Source organism: Rhododendron vialii, chromosome 7a (genome assembly GCF_030253575.1).
Source record: "Rhododendron vialii isolate Sample 1 chromosome 7a, ASM3025357v1".
Classification (NCBI taxonomy): domain Eukaryota; kingdom Viridiplantae; phylum Streptophyta; class Magnoliopsida; order Ericales; family Ericaceae; genus Rhododendron; species Rhododendron vialii.
The window spans coordinates 34,927,660-34,940,178 of NC_080563.1; the positions used below are offsets into that span (position 1 = coordinate 34,927,660).

Here is a 12,519-nt window from a genome sequence, read left to right on the forward strand (position 1 = left end):
TAAATAGAAGAACTGGACCAGTTCTTCTATAAAGTATTTCTTGGTCCAGTTCTTCTATTTCCTTATGAAGGTTTTCGGTCCACTCTATATGGTTGCCGTTGCCTTACTAAGATTAACATGACTTTCCTCGAGAAATCTTTCCAAGGTAAAGGGACATCTCCTCCTTCTAATGTGTAACCAATAATTAATGAACATTACCACCACAAGTATGGAACATAATCCAAGCATGAAGCATTTGTAGCAATTCGATTTGTATTCCAATCCCTTTATCAGCTTCTAGATGAACACATCTCCAAAGCTAGGTATTTTGCTCCTTCCTGGGTGAAAAAAGAAAAAAATCCACTAGACACTGTTACAACGTATCAATAAAAAAAACATTGTAATGGGATGAACCCAAGATTCCCAAAATGGGGCTAACAGTTCTGCAACCTCGTCAAGTGGGGCACCTGTGCTAAGCGTTGCTTGTTGGGCCAGTGATAAGCACCTAATTGTTCACATAAGCGCTCTCCAATTATTGTTGCTAAGTCCATTTATATAGTTAATTGGAGTATATATAATGCTTGACTTTTGTGATGTTTTCAATACTACTAGTCTTCGTTGACGACGTTCAACTCTACATAGCAATTGTCGTGGCATTAGGTTATTACGTGCCAACAACGGGTAATGAGTTTTTTGCTGATAAGACTGTGGTGTTGTTCGTTGTCTCTTGCGTGTTGTTGGCTCTTATTTCACTGGTCATTATCAACCTAACGGGAAATGAAAGTGAAGTAACACTCAAGTACCAAGATGTCCGGAGTTAGGATTGCTTCCAAATAGTACTAAATATCCCAAGACGACTCAAGAGTTCCGGGAAGTCCTAGCTGACCGAGACCATTGCCCTCTAAAGGAAAAAACAAAAACAAAAAAAAAAAGAAAAGAAAAGGAAAGGGGCTCCAACAGCACCGCGGGAAAAGGAAAGAAATCAGAAAGAAAATAAAACGAAACGCCTCATTTACAAGGAGCAATCCGAACTCTCGACAAAGAAACAAGCTACGCCTATTACTACTACTATGATTGAACGGAATATAGACATATGTACAACAGGTGAGACAAGAGAACCAACAAACAGCTTATTCAAGACGATGAAATCCAAATGAGTTGGGTGAATCAAGCAGAATGCAAGTAAAGAGAAGAGACCCTTTAAAACTACTTTAACTCTATTGTTTTTCAATCCTACATTTCGATATATATTGTTGTACTCCAGTAAACAACCGTCTCCGTATCATATTTTCCTATATTGTATTTGTTTGTACCAAAAAGTATCTATAAGGCATGCTTGCAATAGTTTTTTTTTTGATTGGCAAAAATTTTTTTTGATCGGCGCGTGCTTGTGATAGTTGTGGTGATAAACTCTCAATAGTGTAAATAAAGGGACTTATCTCTTTCATTTTTTGTCACACTCACGCACACAATTGGCTTGATTTGAATGATATTGCACGAAAAGTGTGTTTTCGGAAACGTTTTTATGTCAAATGTGTGAATAAGCCGCGTTTGAACGCTATGGATAGTCTTGAGAGTGTCCAAGGCCCCGAGGCCTCGTGGCTACCCGATGCCGAGTCCAAAAAGTCATGAAAAGAAGCTTCGGAGCAAGATCGGGATGCCCAAGGGTCAAGAGCACAAGACAAGGAATAGCTGTCAAGAAAGTCCCCTTCCTTCCTTTGTTCTCCCAGAAATCGATCCGTAAATAAACCCAAGATATCCAATAATATGTTTTTTTGTATAAGATTCAGTAGCTAGATGTTATTGATTGTGAAATACTATTTGTCATCATTGGAAGTACTTAGATAAAGTTAAGCAAATCAACCATCTTCCCAAAGCTATGAATTTGGTATTAGTTCAAGTTAAGTTTTTGTCAAAACTCAATTTGCAAGAAGTCACTGGAAAATCAATCAACTGAACTACTTATTCTGAATTTGGCTCATCAAAATCAATGGTAACTCAAAAACCCAACATTCAAATTATTTTGCATCACGGCCGCCGGCCGGGGATGTTCCGAATGCTTTATATGTCAAATATAATTGCCTGCCATACAGGCTTGGGCCAGCTGGAGATCGATCCAAAGGGAGCAGGAATAGGGACTCTTGGGGCAACAAAGCTTGTTTTGGTCATGCCATAGAGAATGGGTGATCACATAATAACGTGAGAGATCTCTCTACTTATTGCCAATCGGTATTGAATTGGATGTTTTCACATGGTATTAGAGCGGGGCTCATTCTACCCCACATTTAAAAAAAAAAACAATCCACACCCCACAATAACAGACCAGCAAAAATGCTATACGATGAGATAGACCCAAAAAAAAAGGCTATATCTGACAGACCTCAAACGCAGTTGCACGTGAGGGGGGATGTTGAGGAAATATAATCCCTCATTGCTTGGGAGTAGAATGGTGATCACTTAATAACATTAGCGACTTCTCCACTCATTGCCAATATATTGGTTTTGAGATAGATATAGAGTTTCTACACAAATCATATATGAATTTGGGTCCAAGGGGAGCAAGAATAGGGACTCCTGAGGCAATAAAGCTTGTTTGGTCATGCCACAGCGAAATCATAGTATGATTTTTGTCCCTTGCCACAAGACTGGGAAACCCTGCAAAAATAGAAGGAAATCATAGTATGATTTTGCTACCTAAGTAGTCACATTGATGAAGAGAAAATAGAAGGAAATTTTGTTTGAGGTGTCTAGTTATATATTTTAAATGTTGGGTTTTTTTTTTTCCCTTTAAGTGATTTATATATTCTTTCGAATGAGTAGTTTACTCCATGAGCCAGAGCAATATTTATGCTGGAACTTTTTTTGCTTTTAGGTTTGCTAGGAGAAATGAAATAAGGTGATTGATGTGTTTGTGTAAACACTATTGCAGACTTTGTTTCTAGGGAATTTCAGTTCCACTGGGAAGTTTGCAATTCCAGAAAATTAGCTACTGAAACAATGTTACATACTTACATGTTCCGATGATCGCTACCATTGTGGGTGGTAGGTTGGTGGTAAATGGGATACTACTCCCAATTGGTAGGAGCTCAGGAGGTTAGAGGTTTGAGACGTGCAGACGATACCACCTCGTGTATTGCCCTCCTGTCAACTCGATTGTGATCTACTAGTCCTCTGTGGGCAATAGAAACCAAGTGGGCGATTGGTTCCTCATGGCACCACGACTTGTGACAATTAGCGAGAATCCTTGATCTCGCTCAATATCTCTATCAATATATTCTAAATTCCATAATATTCATTAATGTCTCTTTCTTTTTCAGGTATTGAAGTATTGAAGATCAATCATGCATCCATCAATATGACTTTCACAAGTATTATCGCCGTATCTAGTTGATATAAATACTTCTTGTTTAAAAATGAAAGCATCATCATTGAAGTATTCTTGCTTGGTTTATATATATATACATATATATATATATATACACACACACATATACATATATATATACACATATCTATATAATCTATATAATATGACAGGGAAGTTTTTGAATCTATATATTTTCGACCATTAGATTGATACACATTTTTTAAACGGCTGTGATCTAAGCGTAGTAGGGCTAGAAGTATATCTGGAAAGGATACTCCTACTTTTCTGAAATCACAGCAAGATATTTCCGAAATCAAAGTAGGAAGATTTATCATACTTCTACATTTGCGGCTACAAGTATGGTAACAGATACGTTTTTTTCCCGAAATCACAAAAAGGTACATGTTTTTTTTATCATATCATATTTCTACATTTTCAGCTACTTCTAAGATTTTTCCAAAATCACATCTATATAATATGACAGGGTGGTTTTCAAAACCATAGGATTTTCGACCCTAGGATCAGTTCATATTTTTTCAACGGTTGAGATTTGCGAATAGTATTGCTAGAGAAATATTTGGAAAGAATTGATGAAAGAAAACCTAAAATACTCATTCCGATAAAAAAGAAAACCTAAATGGTATTTGATTTAGCCTTTCTAAAAATCAATTTGTATATATCTCCAAAGTCCAAACCAATCCATAGGAAATCCCATAATTTATGGAATTGGTTACTTTCGGGCATGTATTGTCAGTTATAAGCTGAAAAGGAAATTTTAAGGCTATTTGATTTTGCCTTCTTAAAACCAATACGTACATATCACTTGGGATATGTAAAAAACTGTATGCATGTGATATATACAAAATTCTTCAGAATTGGTTTGAATAGAATTCCAATACCTAATTTAGAGATACCCAAAAAATTCTATTACTAATTAATCCCATGATTTATGGGATCGTTTATGTTTTTCAAAAATAATTCTCCCTCCTTCCCTTTATCTCTCATAGTCTCAAGAAAGCACCAGATTTATCCATGGGTATGTCCTTTACTCATATTAGGTATGTTCTTTACTCCAACACAATTACGGAGTCAATTAATTACTTCTTTCTGTATTTTTTTTCCCTCTCTGTTTTTTTCAATCCTTTCATATACGTTTTTTTTTTTTTTTTACAATCTTGGCTCTTTTACGTTAATCCTAACTTTATTATTTTCTTCTACCTTCTTCTTTCTTTCTAATATTTTATTGTAGGAAAGATCAGCAAAAATATATTTAGAGAAATTTGGCGTCGAGCTTAAATTCGAGGTAGTACTAATGTGTTTTTTTAATCCGAAACTATTACTAATGTTGATGAGTACTATTTTGCTACAGTTATATGCCTACACATTGGCACCAGCATGGATTATTTTAATGTGCAAGTTAATCGTGTTTTTTGTCAAATCTTTTTTCCTCCATGAAACAGTGAATTATTTTAATCTTTTCCATTATATAGCTGTCATGAAGTGTTCTTTTGAAAGTTATAACTCTATCACATTTAAAGGGGCAACCCATGAATTTGTTGGCAAGTAGCCAAGGAAGTTGGAGGAAATGAACCAATTTGAGAAGTGGTAATTTTGGGGTGTAGTTGTAGATTCAGGTGGAGTAAAATTGTGGGAGAAATTTATGTAGTTGGTAGCTTCCAATATTGTACAAGAATTGAAGTGAGTGGTTCCATTTATCTGTATAGATATTCTATTGTTTTCTTTTGGTGTACCCCGAATGCATGGTTCTCTCTCTATCTTCTCTTTTGTTTAATCTGTTTTTTTTTACAGTTAAATAAAAAGGGTTTGATTTTTTTGGGTTAAATGGACAGAGATTGCCCGATCTATTTTTTAAAATTTGAAATCTAAACAGTTTAACTTAGTCAATATTGTACCAACTGCTAACTGTGAGCCGCGAATTTGTTAAATAAAATGTGTTGCGATTGCCTTTTTAAAAACACTTGCAAATATTCACTAGGTTAAAATAATTAATACTTTAAATTATTTGTCCCAATTATTTGTGCCACACATTACATTGATTTCCAAGCCCGAAATAATTAAATTATGGTGAATTTTCTTTTAATTTACCCCAACGCACGGGTATTGAGTCTATCATGATTTCTTTCTATTATGAGTGCCGAAAGCACACAGGTATTGAGTCTATCATTATTTCTTTCTATTTTTCTGTTATTCTTACATGTCTTAGTTGAGTTATTTGAATTTTCTTTTTGTGTAAGTATCTCCTTTGATGTGTCCAAAGTTGCAAGATGAGCATTGAGAATGAAATTAATACGCTTCCAGTGATTAATTGTGTTGAGACACATGCGGATAATCATATAGCAGTTGTAGAGCAGAATATGGAAATCAACTAACTAATTGGTAAGCATTCTTTCCACAAGCATTTTTTCCACGACAAGAATATCTGTGTATACCATATAAACTGCAATTTTTATCCTGCTGACATGAAAATATATATACTATTCAAAAATACTTCAATATTTTCAGATGAACTATTATCGCTTTATACCTACACTTGGTAAAGGATACGAAGGCAGAATTCATCTTACAATGTGTCCCTTCATATTTGAAGAAATTAATGTTAAAGGTAAATACTAAAAAGTTGTATATAAATCACACTGTATAGAATTAAAATAATATAACAATACATTTATTTGTGAATGCCCATACCTTTATTTGAGAATACCTTTATTTGTTCTGCTAGGATAATGGGGCTCAAAGACTATATTTCTCAATTTTATGAATGCCCATACGTGTTTATTATTCCTACTCCAAAATTTGGATGCCTTGACCATTGTGCCCCTGTGGTGACTTTTGTATTAAAAGTTGATTGGTCAGAAGAGTATTAGCACATTTTCAAAGGTAATAAACGATTAAAATTATTGTAGGCGTGATAAGTTGTCCTTTTAATTTCATTGCCAATTCATATTTATTTGCGATGAGTTTAATAATGTTTAATCTTATTTATGTAAGAAATTCGAGGACTGACAAAGAGACAATGAGGTCGCCGTGATAAAGTTTTGTGAAGACAATGGAAATTTCATAATGACATTTTATTTGTTAGGTTACGTTTTACAAAAATATATTTAATTTGATAGTAGTTAATTTTTATTACGTGTGTTGGGTGATTTATGGATTTTGAAAATTTGTGTAAAACTTGAATATTATTTGCACCTCGATTTGTCCTGCACATGTACCAAAGTATAGTTTGTTTCTACCCATTTTTTTCCAACATGTCCTCCTTTTGCTCATTGTTCGACCAGTAGCTTTAGTTGTCTTCAAAATGTGGTGCGCCGTGCCTTCAGGCACGGGCATAAGGGCATTCACTAGTATATATATATATCGGGGCGGTTCCAGAGACACCCAAAAAAATACCTCAAAAAACACCTCATAGTTCCCGATCAAATTTTGATGATCCGAGCCGCTCAATGTGATCAGAACGTGATTCTAAAGGTACCCGCTAGAAAACAGCAAAAAAAATGATCGGAAAATGCTTGATCCGAATAGTTTCAAACAGTTTTTTATTGAACGGTTCAAATAAAAACTGCTCAAATCAAGCCTTTTCCGGTCATTTTTTTTTGCTAATTTCTCGCGAGCACCCTTAAAATCACATTCTGCACACATTGAACGGTTCGAATCATAAAAATTCGACCGGGAACTATGAGATTGAGATTTTGGGTGTTTTTTTAGGTGTTTTTTTGGGTGTCCCTTGAACCGTCCCGTATATATATATATATAAACTTTTTATTTAAAAAGTGATAAGTTTTTTATACAAAAAGAAGTTTTTTTTTTTTTTGGTTTATTTTCTGCTGTGACCGGTGATGTTTTCAGTTTAGTAAATACTTTGTCCGCGCGACTTTGTTCTTGTTTGCAAAATGTCTGAAACTTGCAACAAAACACGCTTTACAACAATTTTCTCTTTATTGATAATTGTAAAAGTTTTCAAAAATTTTAGAGTTCATGAAACAAAAAACAAAAAGCGTTGTTACTTGTTTCGAAATACTTGAATCCAGTGTCTATAAGGTCCAATACCATGCATTCACTTTTCTATTTTTTTGGGTTCGTTTCGTTCTCCAAAGAATAATTGAAACTATTCATTTTGTATAATTTCGTTGAGAAGAATATCCATGCCAAAAATAACTATGATTTGATCAGACTTCGTTTGAAATACAAATAAATCAAAAACAAACATCAAAAAAAGTTCAACAACCTTGCTTTGGTTATAACGGATCGGACTTGTACACATCTAAGCTTGTATCCATACCCGGCCCATCTTTTGGCCTCGAGACCATATACCAAACCAGAAATGATACTTGCACTGTTGCACAGCAGATGTGCATTGATGGATCGCGGTGTGTAGACCTGGGTAACAGGTCGTGTTCGTGTCATGTTAGTCGGGTTCGTGTCACAAATCACCCAACCCGAACCCAACCCATTTAGAATTCGTGTTTCTCGAGTCGTGTCATTTTCGTGTTTCGTGTCAGAAATGCTCAACCCTAACCCGTTAACTTCGTGTCCGGTTCGTGTCGTGTTATCGTGTCTGTTGCCCAACTCTATATAGAATTACAGATATACCATATATTATGTATATATGTTCGTGTTAATGGGTGACACAGATTAGTAACCATGTTAATCGTGTCAATTTCGTGTCTCGCTTGTTCAACCCAAACCCAACCCATTTAGAATTCGTGTTCTCGAGTCGTGTCATTTTCGTGTTTCGTGTCAGAAATGTTCAACCCTAACCCGCTAACTTCATATCCGGTTCGTGTCGTGTTATCGTGTCTCGTGTCCGTTGCCCAGCTCTAGCGGTGTGGATGAACAAAATTATTCTCCGAAAATAATAATAAAAAGGACAACCAGTAAAAATTTTACACTTGTCCTCTATCTTCTCATTGACAACCAAAAAATCTTTAAAATAACTTTTATATATATTCTGACAAAAAAAAAAAACTAATCTCTCCATCTCTGAATAAGTGGTCCGCAAAACAAGCATTTAAAAAGTGCATTTCTGTAAAAAATTGAAAAAATTTCACAATAAAAGAATATAAATTTACAGGCCGAACACTTATTTAAGGACAGATGTAGTATAATTATATTCGTTTGTTTTGGTGAGAAAAGTTATGTTCCAGTTAGAATATTGACTACTAATTCCATGCCCTCCTTCGGACCTTCGCATCCCATAACGATATCTTTGATATTGTTGGTTTATCGTTCACGTGATTATGGAATTAGGGATGGCAATGGGGTATGTCAGAGTCGGATTTAGCTTCCCCCAAATCGGCCCCATCTATATCGGATCGGAGTCAGAGCGAGAAAAATTGGGGAGGTGTCAGGGTCAGAAAATAATCGGGTCCCCATTCATCAAAATAATTTGACTAATTTTGTTTTTTTTTATAGTATTTTGACAAGAAAAACAAGATATTGATGATTGATGAGAGTTAAAAAAAAATAGAAATAAAGAAAACAAAGACATACACTAATGTTTTATTAATTGGTATATTATTCTTGTTTTTTGAACGGTAATTGGTATATTATTCTTATTATATGAAAACAATGAAATTATTTAGACATATACATACAAAAATATAAATACCTATAATCGGAGTCGGATCGAGTTAAAACAGGAGGGGGAAGCAAATACTATCCCTGCCCTATTTGCTTATCGGATCAGGGAATGCCCGCTCTAATTGGGACGGGGAGGTCTCAAAGGTGGGGCCGGGTCGAAGGTAATTGTCATCTCTATTGATAACGGGAATACATTTCATTTCACAATGCCCAAAGGGCAAAAGATGACATCACCACAAGAGGATGGAATCAAAACTACTGAATCGAAGACACGGGCAACTATATGTGATAAGCGCTCTAGACTATAGGCTCAAGGACACTCTGCCAAATCAAACCAACACGAGGTGTTGACATAAGAATCTCATCTGCTACTATAGAATTAGGCTCCGTTCCAGAACACCTTCTTAAAAAATAAGTATTTATTTCATATTTTCAAACTCAAAAATAATGTAAATGAAAAATAATTTTTTGATTTTTTTTACACCGTATAAAAGATCTCAATGAGATCAATCAAATAAGATTCATATTGGTAGAAAATTATTTTCGTAAACACATTATTTTTTAACTTGAAATTGTCTTCTTAAAAAATAAATACTTATATTGAGTACTAGAACGGAGCCTTATTCTTATGACAATGAATCAAATCGTATCAACTATAGTTGTTTTTAAATTTGTCGTTTGCCGGTAATGATCAATAGCAATGTCAACAATTTGGATGACAAAAAATAATTACGATATCTTTTTTTTTTTTTTTTTTTGAACTGTGAATTTTTTTTAAGTAACCTTAGAAAGTGATAACAAAGACTAAAAAGAGCAAGGAAAAATGTAACAAACGTCCATTCAAGACCCAAATTCTTGATTGGTAAAGATGACAACCAAAGAGAAAATCCCAAAGTCTAAGGCTCCGTTCCGGAAACCTTCTTAAAAAATAAGTACTTATTTTGCCACTTCTCATTCAAAAATAAGAAGATTCATTTCACAAAATTCAAATAAAAAGTTCCTTTCACATTTTTAAACTCAAAAATAATGCAAATGAAAAAAAAAAGTTCAATTTTTTTTTGCACCGTATTAAAGATCTCAATGAGATCTATCAAACAAGATCCATAGTGGTAGGAAAATTATTTGCGTAAACACATAATTTTTGAGTTTGAAGTTGTCTTATACAAAAAATAAGACTGTTGCTATGATAATGGGCGCCGGCGGAGGGAAATCGTACCGGCGGCCACGTCGGGCAGTATCCGGCCACCGGACGGCCGATCCGAGCCGTCGAAAAATTCTAAAAAAAAAACGAGGGGGCCTTTCGCGGGAATCAACGGCATCAAAGGTGTGTAAGGTGCTTGATCCGAGCACCCCTTTTCCGTGTAGGGTGCTTGATTATATATACACGGAAAAGGGGTGCTCGGATCAAGCACCCTACACACCTCGGATGCCGTTGATTCCCACTACGGCTTGCTCATTTTTTTTTCTAGAATTTTTGGACGGCTCGGATCGGCAGTCCGGTGGCCGGAGACGGCTGGGCGCGCCTGCCGGTACGATTTCCCTCCCCGGCCGGTCGGTACCTATATAAATTCTTCCAAAATAAGTAGCAGCCTTCTTATTCTCAAGAACAAGCTTTCTTATTACACAAAAAATAAGTTCTTATTTCGTTTCTGGAACGGGCTCTAAAGCTCATTATTTAAAAAGCCACAAAGCCCAGATAAAATAATAAAGCGGAAATGGCTAGCAACCCAAATATCAAAAAAAGCCTAAAGGCCCAAATACAAGGGTATTAGTTCAACAATAAAGCCCAGATACACCCAAACCATAAAAGCATGCCGCCAAATTGGAATCTGGAACGCCAAGCCGCCACTGTCGAATAGCAAAACCGCCATGAACCGGCCGTATGTCGTCGGTTCCAAAAACGATTTAAAAAAGCCGCCACTGTAGAGACCCCCGTGAACCTCGCATCCCACCCTCCATCGCCTGCTGTCAAAACACCAACATCGCCATCCACAGTTCTAAAAAAATTCAAACTAGAATAAATTAATTGTAATTAGGTGTTACGCGGAAGTTAATTTAGGGCACTTCCCATCAAAATGTTGTTCACGATAAATTAAAGACATGTTAGATCTTTTATAGGTTTTTTTTTGTCATCCACAACGGGATTGTTAGATATCATTAACAACGAATGACAAACCTTCAAAATGACTATAACTAGGTTATATTTGCTTTGCCGTCGCAAAAATTATAATATTTCGTGCGTACTCATTCAATTATATAAATATTAAGTACAAATATAATCGGGTGTCACGTGATACCTGAAATCATCATGTACTATAGAATAGAATACCGCGTAACGCGTAGATTTTGTTTGACAAACATATGTATCTAAACCATAGTCATGAAAATTTAAGCCACAATCCATTTTATTTTAGGGTAATGCTATAAGTACCGATGGGTGTGTGGGGATTTCGTACCGACCGGTCGCACCAGGCCGTCTCCGGCCACCGGATGGCCGATCCAAGCCGTCCAAAAATTCTATAAAAAAAAACCGAAGGGGTTTGCGTGAGAATCAACGGCATCCGAGGTGTGTAGGACGCTTGATCCGAACACTCCTTTTTCATGTATATACAAGTATATACATATATACACGAAAAGGGGTGCTCGGATCAAGCACCCTACACACCTTAGATGCCATTAATTCTCACAATTGCCCCCTCGGTTCTTTTTTTTAGAATTTTTGAATGGCTCGGATCGGCTGTCCGGTGGCCGAAGACAGCCCAGCGCGGCCGATCGGTACGAAATCCCTTCACACGATCGATACCTCAATCATTTTCGTATTTTAATAATGTGGGAGTATTTGGACCTTTTACATGAAGCAGAGTCAGCAGAGCCCCTTTTTCAAGTAAAGGGAATTATCTCCGGATATCAAGCAAACCCCAAAAGACACAGGTCCCTACATAGTTTGCGTTTCTTTTAGTTTATTATACCGTATTTATTATTTTCAATGGTCTCGGTTGTCTGAAACAGTTTATGCATAGCTCGATTAGTTTTTTTTTTTGGGTTCGGCCAAAGGCAAAGTATTCACCAATCAATCAGACTAGTTTATGTATAGCTCGACTAGATTATGAAATTACTTTTTTCCAACTTAACCTCAAGAATAGAATGTTGATAAATTGTGTGGGGAACAAATCTACCAATCAATCGAACTACAAAGCTTTCGTGTTGCTTCTATGCTCCTTTTAAGGAGTATTAAACACAGCTACCCCAAGGGCCCCTATTTCTGTCTTAATACCCGTTTTCACCACCCCGTAACAAAAGTCGTAAGTATAAATTATGTAGAAAATTTATTTCTGCACTCTTCTAATTGATACAAACACTTTTTTTTGTCTTTTAATAGGTGAATTTACAAAATAATCCCTGCATGTATGCACATTTTCCAAATTTTAGAAATAGTTTCATAAATTTACACGCTTAAAGAAAAAAAAAATAGGGTTTACATCAATTAAAAGAGTTTAAAAAGCCAATTCCTCCTCCGCGGAGTCCTTGGTTCGAGAATATGTGCGCTATATGCCCTTCATATAAATCACGAT

The 12,519-nt window shown here is 35.7% G+C and overlaps 1 protein-coding gene across 1 annotated transcript in view; it reads right to left on the reverse strand.

Moving 5' to 3' along the window:
• LOC131333927 (cysteine-rich receptor-like protein kinase 11) overlaps positions 1-12,519 on the reverse strand; it is a 38,733-nt gene that overhangs the window by 11,526 nt on the left and 14,688 nt on the right. The gene's annotated exons all lie outside the window — the stretch shown is intronic.